This window comes from Protopterus annectens, chromosome 8.part0, assembly GCF_019279795.1.
Source record: "Protopterus annectens isolate FY-2018-M chromosome 8.part0, PAN1.0, whole genome shotgun sequence".
Taxonomy (NCBI): domain Eukaryota; kingdom Metazoa; phylum Chordata; order Ceratodontiformes; family Protopteridae; genus Protopterus; species Protopterus annectens.
The window spans coordinates 1,744,873,950-1,744,883,685 of NC_056741.1; the positions used below are offsets into that span (position 1 = coordinate 1,744,873,950).

At 41.8% G+C, this 9,736-nt stretch overlaps 1 protein-coding gene across 1 annotated transcript in view; it reads right to left on the reverse strand.

The window, feature by feature from the left end:
• LOC122809615 (arylamine N-acetyltransferase, pineal gland isozyme NAT-10-like) overlaps window positions 1–3,751 on the reverse strand; it is a 389,108-nt gene extending 385,357 nt beyond the window's left edge. Inside the window, exon 1 of the mRNA XM_044081247.1 lies at window positions 3,528–3,751. The gene's annotated coding sequence lies outside the window, so the exon portion shown is untranslated. The remainder of the gene's footprint in view (window positions 1–3,527) is intronic.
• Window positions 3,752–9,736: the final 5,985 nt, after the last annotated feature.

Consider the following 9,736-nt stretch of genomic DNA (forward strand, 5'->3'; position numbering starts at 1 on the left):
ACTAACTACTGCTTAAAAGTGCTTACTCCCACTAACCCCCATGCTAATTTCTTTGAAAGAAAAGAAAATGGGGAGATAGGAAAGTGGTGAAAAAGGGGGCACAAAGAGGGAAAGACAGTATGGAAACCAGCTGGGATGTGCAGGAAGGGTGTAGGGAAGACCCATAGCTGCCCATTTCTTTACCATAAACAGCTGTGCATATGTTCGTAATTTGGTGTGAATTTTGCAACCTTCCACCCCTGAGAGAGGGGTGAAGACAACAGAGTATGTTGTACTGCCAATTATAATTATCAGTTTACATGTCCAGCAGACATGTGTGCGAAATGGGCAGCTATGTATGGGGCGTAATTTTTTTGTGGGAACAGATTGCCCTTTTTTTTAATTTTTTTTTCAGGTGAGAGTGGAATGTGAGGTAGAGGATGTAGGTATATTTGGGGAGGTAGGTTGGGGAAGTAAACAGACAAAACAAACAAGACGCATACAGGGGTGGAATTTGACACATAGGGTGGGTGAACACAATTGACGGGGAAGGTTTTTTGGAAATCGCAAGCCCATGAGCCCACAGATGGTAACAGTGGAACTGAGATCCCCACCCATGGGCAGTCACCACTGCACCTTTACAGCCCCGAGGGTGGCTGTGCTGGGGGCTGAGTGGGATGGGCAGGCTCACCCGAGAGACATGCCACTCTCACCTCAAGCTGGCATAGGGGATCAGCGACTAAACACTGGATCTCCCTACGCACCACAGCCCGGACCCTTCGAAGGGTGACAGGTGGCCCTTCTCTGTCCATGCTTGCATGGGGGGGATGAGCCCCATCCCCTGCAGTGCTTCCACCCAAAGGTGGCACAGGACCAATGGAGGAGGGGAGCCCGGGCTGGGACCGAAGCTGCTGGTGCCAGGTGCACTCGCCAACGGAGGAGGGACAGGTGGGTCCACTGGGACCGACGTTCCTATACGTTCTGTGGTTAGGTGTGTTTAATTACAACATAAACAACAGCATTACATATTAGTTGTAACAGCATGCAGTAATATTCCCATTAACCCAACACACCAAGGTTCCAATAGTTGAACAGCAAGCATAACACATGCATATATTGAACGACAGTGGATATTCCAACAGCATGCAGGGATGTTTGGTAGCAACAGGCCACCATGAACGTGGTGTTTGAACAGGGCACATGCATCAACATGAATGCAAATATTTATAAAACAATAGGACATATGTCCCAACAAATATTTAAGATTACAGATACCCATTGAGGAGTGGAATTGCATGGTTTATGCACAAACAGTAGGGTGTAGAAAAAACCTCAGTTAACATCTTATAAACACTTTTACTCTACACTACATTCCTAGTGACTGCAGGTGTATATTCCCTACATGTATTATTACACTTGCCACCATGCATTAGGTTGTGTAGTGGGTTTGGCTAGTTCAATATATACTTGACCTATATCTAACATACTAACTGTCCAAGATGCAGATGTTACTGCTACATATTTCATGGTTGCATTTATATTTCTTTATCTACATATCTGGATGTTTTCACATGACATTTTCACTTCCATTTGTACAGAACCCTGCATTTATTGAAGCACACTCACATTTCTGGGGAACATATTAGCATGCTACTCGTGTGCTAGATTTACTTATGCATGTCAGCCAGTAACTGACTGTTGAGGACTGTATATATGCTTCACAGCTACTAGCAATTCCATCACCCACTTTAGATGGGACTGCAGAACTCTGGGTTGCCAGCACTTTCTAACACAGTACTATTTGTATAATGCAAGGGTACAACAACATTTCAGACTAAGTGACACATACACACTCCAGGTTTTAAACCTTTATTACTGACATTACACACTTTTCCACAGACTCACTCCTTTATTTGTTATAACAGTGCATATGGCAGACATATTCAAGACATATTATACCTTTATTAATGGGTTAGAACACACTTTTTCAGGCTCAGTCACCTATTTTATATGACAGTACCTGCAGAGATTATATTCCAGACATATGTTCTAGCTCTATGAATTTTCGTATGACAGTACATGCAAAGGACTTATTCAGGCCATTTTATGGCTGTATTACTGTACTACAACACTTTATTTCATGCTCTCTTCCCTATTTTATATAACAAAACATGCAAAATAATCACTAACCTGCCTGGTGGTGCAGCCTTTGCAGCCTATCAGCATAGGCTTGCTGATTCGCAGCACGGTCACCTGCAGCTGTGAAGTAAATGAAGGGATATTGAGACATACCTATCCGTTATACAAACTCAATTATCAATTTTTACATATTGCATTCTATGGCTACATACTCAGTCGGGGGGCATCCTGCATCCCACGGGCCTCCTGGATCCATTGGTTCAAGCGGTCCTGCTTCCATCTCTTCAGGTCTGCATGGTGGTGACGGACCTGATCACCGGTGTGAGGAACACCTGTGACACTGGTGAGGTCATGAGCTAACCATTTCCAAGCCTCAGCCTTGTATTCCGTCTGTGACTTTGATTTCAGCAGTAAACAGCCAGCAAGAATTTGTGTCTTAAGAAGACTTTGGATCCAGCACAGCATAGAAGCAGAGCGCAAATTAAAATAAATTTTTCATATACAGCTTGTCGGTATAAACAACGTCTGGGTTAGTAGCAAAATACATAAGATAAATGCATGTTGGTTTGCGTACTACCTAAGACTGCACCAACATTGTACATTTATCTCCCTCCCACTTCCTCTCTCTGTCTCCCTCTCAGATTACTTTTTTTCTCCTAGAGCAAACAAAAGGGGAGAAATACAGCCGATGTTAACTTGTCAAATATATTTATAGTGAAGCAACCGGCCTTACAAAATTACAGTAACCTATGAAGGAACATAAAGTCAGCAAAGAACCTGCCCATATCACAACCCACTATCTGTCCCATGTTCATGCATTTTGTTCTGAAATACAGTTCCCCTTCTCAGTTTCAGGCTGTAAAATGACACTGTTAAAAGTTTATAATAAACAGAAGTAGCCCTGCCATCAAGAAGAGTATACACTGAAGCCAAAAATATATTGTTTAATTTACCAGCAGCTGAAGACAGAAAAGAAAGAATGTTTACCATTGTGATCATTGCAAGAAATACTCTGAAGCAGCACCGAATGACAAATCCCCTTGTTGAACTCCTAAAGGAGCATGTGCACAATGATTCCACTACATGCAAGTGAGGAAACAAATTACATTAGAGCTTAAACCTTTAGCTACTGAAAGAAATCATTGAGCAATTTTAGATGCATGATTTATATATGCTGCATTATCAGGAAACACAAATGAACTAGAGATGGAACATTATTTATCAGAGAAGCGGAACTTCAGCCAGTTTGGAATCATCAGCAGCATTACAGTGTATGTTTAGTGTGAATTTTAGTTTCCCCTAGCTACCCCAGTAAATCTCCCATTGCATTTGAGTGTTCTTAAAGGGTCAGCAAGTTTGTATAATCACTAAAATCTAAAGAAATAACAGAACACCTCCAACAGTCCTACCTTAAAGGCATTCGTGAAAAAAATCGTAACCCCAGAATCCGATGACTGCACATTTCCATATATGTAGCACCAGTACCACTGCCAGCTGTATAGTTTTGCAGGTTACATAGCTTAAGTTCTTCTCAGTTTAAATCCTTTAAACACCAAGTGTCAGCCTCTGCTGCAGACAGTTATTGCTTACTGCACCTGTCAAGCTGATCATTTTTTGTATCAAACTTAATCAAAGAACAATAGCATTAAACTACACAGAGACCAGAGAGAGAGAGAGAAATAATTTTTTGCTTCATTTATCCTATATGTATTTTTTTGGAGACAGAGAAAGTAGCTTTTTCATTCTGATCCTGCCCCCTGCCTTCAAGTGCATGTAGAGACTTGGAGTGCTGCTGCTGTGCGGAGCAGATGAGAACTCTGCAGAACTTGTCTTTAACTTTACTTGGCCGAGAGAACTTAAACTGTAAACAGCAGTTGTGGGAAAACGGCTCCACTTGCACTTGCAGCTGTTGTATGCTGCTTCCAAAAATGAGAAAAGCAAACATTTCATAAATGAATGAACAGTCCGGGTATGACACTAAGGAGGTCTACTTCAGTCAGTATGACAAAGCTGAAGCACACCCCTGCAAGTTGTTGATGATGTCAGCTGCCACTTCAAGTTGAAAAAAATAAAAAAAAATTGTGAATTGCAGGAGGCCACTGGGAATTCGTAGCACCCCATTATTTTGCCCTCAAAAAACAGTAAATACTGAGGAATTCATTATGGTTGAGAGGTATGTGGTTGAGGTAGCCCAAGTTATGAGCAGATATTGTGTTTAGATTTCACAGACACGTAACAGCAATACCAATAAAGTGTTAAGCAGCATTGTTGATTCCTAAATAAATCTGTTTAAATATTTCTAGTACAGCTGTAGACCTTGCATGTCTGTACTAAGTTGCTGCAGTCAGTTGCTACATTATTTGCAGATGTCCCCTGCAGTCACAGATATTGGGTTCTGTTTCATGCATGCCAACTAAGGCATGACAGCTGTCTAGTTTATGTACTGCACACAAACCTGCCTCTTAAATGTCATGATTTCTCATAATGTAATTAAGACTGCCTAATCCTTCTGTCACAAGACTACTAGAAAAATGATTTCCTGGAATGTAATGTATTACCAAATCCATTTACAGAACACCTTGATAGTTATATAAGTCCACATTATGTGAAACTGTTCTGTGTAGTTGTGTACCTGCATTTGTTATGGCTTGGCCCATGCTGATCTATGCTAACAGCTTGAGAGGTATGTACGTGCTGCATCAGCTATAGGATAATTGTAGTCACTGTACTCAAAACTGACACTATACACCTGTAGAGCATTTATTATTGGTATTTTCAGGGATATAATCTGCACTGTCAGTAATGGAATGTTTTTCTCTCTCTTCCCACTCCTTATCTTCATATATTTATTATTGTTATTTATTATTATGATTTAATATTAACAGATTTTGTTAAACTAACTATATTTGGGTAAAATGTGACTCATTATTGTTATGTTTTATTATGATTCAATATTAACATATTTTGTTAAACTGTTTTGTTGGCTTTATGGTTTAATTCTTACTGACATGCTCTTAACATACTGACTGTTATGTTACTTGATTTTGTGTTACACATAATATACATTAATATGCATTTGGATTAATAAATATGATGTTCTATATGATGTTTTATTCTGTTAATACTAAAAATGGTTTGGTTATTACTAACCTTAACTTATTGCTATACCTCATTTACCACAGCACGTCAAGGTAGGCCAGTTCTAGCTGATCCACCTACCTCGCCTCCTCCAGTCATGGCACCTGGTCCCAACACATCTGTGATGCAGACTGTTGGTGCCCCGTTTGCTGCCCCTGTACTACCTGTGGTATCGGGTAGTACCACCCCAGGGAGCACTGGTAGAAGGGAAGTTGTCACCCAGGCTGAGCTGCCAATTTTGGTGCTCATGGTTGGCCTACGGTGGTTTTGACTGCAGCCTGCGCTGGATCGAGAAAATGCTGGCAAACCTGGTGGGACAGCCTCACCCCAGTGCCCAGCCTCCACCACTGCCACCCCTGGGGCAGTGCTGACAGTCTCATGGGTTTGGATGTGAGTCACTTTGCTGCTTTGAGGAGGCACATGAGACTTAAGATTCCACAACACCCTCCATATCCAAGGTGTTCAACCGCATGTGTCACATACTGCCTTTGTCTGCTGTCTTGTCTGTCTTGTCTGTCTGAAAATGCATCCTCACCTACCCAACTTACCTCCCCCCATGTATCTATGTCCCTTGCCCAACATTCCACTCTCACCTTAAAAAAAAAATGGGCACATGTCCCAAAAAAATCGTCCCATACATAGCTCTCCATTTCGCACAGATGTCCACTGGACACACATAATTTGGTCCAATTGGCTTGATAATGCAGTTATGTTGTCCTCACCTCTCTCTCTGGGGTGAGAGTTCAAAGTCATGTACAAATTCTGTCAAAGTGCACAGTTGTACAAGAAATGGATAGCTATGGTTCTTTCCTACATCCTTCCTTGCACATCCCCACCTGCCTTTTACTATGTTTTTCCCCTGATTGCACCCAATTTCACCACTTTCCTATCTCTCCATTTTTCTTTTCTTATATTTATGGACAGTGCAGTGGTGCATTGTCACCTCACAGCAAGAGGTTCTCCAGTTTGATTCTAGGCTGGTGTGCCTTCTCTGTGGAGTCTGCATGTCCTCCCTGCATTCATGTGGGTTTCCTCCAGGTGCTTTGGTTTCCTCCCACATTTCAAAGACATGCATCTGGAGCATTTCTCCCCAGGCCGCCACTGAAAATTGGCTTTGGTCCAAGTCGGACTTTCCTGGTAAACAAATGTTAAATAATATATATTTTTTTAGTGCAATGCTGCATGATATGGCTCATCATGCAGCTTTACTCAGCTCAGCTAAATGGAGCTATATTGACTATATGTGTTTTTAAAATTGTAATAAACACCTGTCCCATATTCTGAACCCAAGACCATTGTAACTGCAGACCACTACATTAACCTTCCATGCCACACAGCTCTTAATTAAAATAGGTGGTTTAAACAAATATAGTAATTGCCAGTTACAGTCATTAAGCATGTTTCAGAGGAGCTGCACATTGCATCGCACCACACAAGCTTGATTAAAAAGTAATGGAAAAAAATGGGAGTATACTTTGGACGCTGGTGCAATAGTACATCAGTATACAGCCAAAGACGTAATAATGGATGTAAGTGAAGCCTGTGATAGCAGGCAAATGTGCCCTTTTATCAGCAACATGTAAAAAGATGCCTGCTAAGACATTAATAGCATAATACATGTTCAACTGGGACCCTGGTACAGAAATACATCCATATAATGCCATGCACATGTTGATGGATGTAGAAAATGTTTGTCACAGCCTGATAGTGTGAACAGATATATTGCAAATACACCTGCTATAGCAGTGACTCAGTAGCTCAGTCTGCCTTACAAACAGTACACTTTGCCACACACAGTCCTGGGTTCAAATCCAATGGGGTGTAGCAGTGGAATTTACATTATTGTGAAGCCAGCAAATAATGACTGAGTCATGCACTCTTTATCCACACAATGCATATCAAATGAAATTTCTACTTTTCACTCATGGAAGTCGCAGGCATGTAGATAGAAATACACTTCACATATCCCTATAGTAAAAATATAAGTACATAAAGTGTCATGTCATGTATTAATATGCAGTCACAGAGAAATTCAAATGCAGGTACTGCAAATGAGAGTCACTAATATTAGATTGCACCACACAATCCTTTCAAACTCACAGTGCCGATTAGCACAGCTGCACACCTAACATACACATTTGAAGTACCTGCTTGTAACAAAGACTGCCCTCATGCACACTCCAAATTATTACCAGACTATAACACATGGCCTGACAGTCACCAAATGGTGAACACATTGTTATATTTATCCCCATGTTGCTCAAGGACACAACATACATGTGGTCTAGTACTCTGTTAATGATACAGTTGCCTAACATACTTACCTTAAACACATGCTGGAACATTGGACTGGAAAGGGTAGCCTTACTCTGGCTCTGCCTCTACAACAAGGCTGACACATCTCCCCCAGTTACTCCTACAGCTTGTTTTCCTCCAAAGTATTCACATTCTCTGTCTATGCCTATTACCTGCAGCAGCAGCTGCAGCCTGTAGCACACCTATCTCTATGTAAAAGTTGCTGCTACAGACTAAACCTTTGCGATGAAGTCATCTCCTCACCCCAGTAATGTCTAGCACAACATATCAGAAAGGGTCCCTAAATATATGAAGGCCTTATATATTGTACTGTGGTTGCAAGTGATTGGCTGATGATAGTGCAAATCAGCTGTGTTGGTTGCAATTAGCATTTCAAAACCACAGATTGGTTAAGAGGCAATTACCTGCTGATGAGAAGCATGTTATAAAGGCAAGCAGCTGGCTATGGGGAACCATTCTGTATGAGACTTTCCTCACACAGAACACGCATATGCAAACTATCAACTATCAACACATATCAGCAGAGAAGTACTGCATTGCATCAGGTATATAACCATCTTGTTTACATCAGGATGCAGATGTCTGACTATACTTGTAGGTAACAGGGATTACAGAATTAATCCTTTCTTAGAACTGTGATAATGTCAGTGATCTCCAGATTTGTTACACATACAGAAGATGTGCAAGACATCAAGGGTGGAATTTATATTGTAAATGTGGCACACTGTGCTCGTAGAGCTCCCTATTTACAGTGGTTGTAATAGCACACTGCTAAATTTTTGGCACAGTTGGTTTGACATATTATCAGGGAGTTGCCCCTTGGGGGCACACTACAATAGACTTTAGTGTCAGCTGTATGAACATACAACAGTATCTGTCATGGCACACACAGAAAAGTAGTATCCTAGTTGTAGCCACACGCTTAGTATGTTTGCACACTGTGGAATATGAGATGTGTGACCAAGCAGTGGATATTGCCAGGCATTCTGTCCTTGCTGTATTTCTACATAGTGTATTTCCACATATGTAATCCTAATGGTTTACCATCACAATGTTGCAACATACATGTGCGATTGGTCATATACCAGAATTGAAATCTTGGGAACTGCACCGATGAATCCTCAGAAGAATCTGCAAACCAATGAATGTCAACAGTCCAGGAATGTCAACTTTGTCCGAAACACCTGTCACTTCCACATGTCTTCTATAACCATTATGTAGGAGGGCAAGCTCCCCTGCTCCCCCTACTCTCCCTGCTAATTATATATACTAACTCCAAGGTCACACTACAGTGAGGGAAATGGTACATGTCCTGATCCTCACTGTAGTGCAATCTCCATTCAAAATGTCGACCTCACAAAAGAGCGAATGTGACTTTGGCATTTTTTGGTTTGCTAATACGAACCATTGACAACAGCCTATTGCACATTTGCCATCACAGATGTGCACCTTGACATTGTGATGGCAAACCATCCTGACATGTTCCCATGTTGTTGTCTTTCAGGGAACATGTATGCAAGATGCTGTGCAGCTTTCATGGATGCAGAGAATGAGTTAATACTGGAAGGGCTCCATCAACATCATGGAGTCCTACTGTCCAGAGGGAGGCACAACAGGGAACAGCGGGAGGCACTGTGGGCTGACCTTGTCTGCGATATCAATGCCACTGGTCATCTGAGCAGTACATACAAGCAGAGTCGACACCATGCAATGGACATGATCAATTCCACATGCAGAAGAGCAGCAGATGTAGCCAGGGATCATGACACCACTGGTGAAGGGCCTGCAGTGGAACAACCCCTCTCAGCCACTGAGGAATTCCTGGCAAATCTAGGTACACATGACAGCTCCCAGGCATCCATCACACCCTATATCGTAAATGTGGGTGCCACAGTGTTCACGGCAGAGGAGAATGCAGGTAAGCTTAGTTTGATCAGCAATAAAATACTGTAGCATTCAGTGTGTCAGAGCATGCATGGTCTTACGTGGGTGTTGGGTCTGTCTGCTTCTGGGGGGAAGGGTTTCACTGTAGTTTAACTGTCATGCTCAGATTATGACCAGTATAACAATTAACACAGTAACTATTGTAAATGTGAGATGTATGGATATATCACCTTGTGGTGGTGGAACTTTCGGTGGTACTGACATTACCTCTCCCTCAACT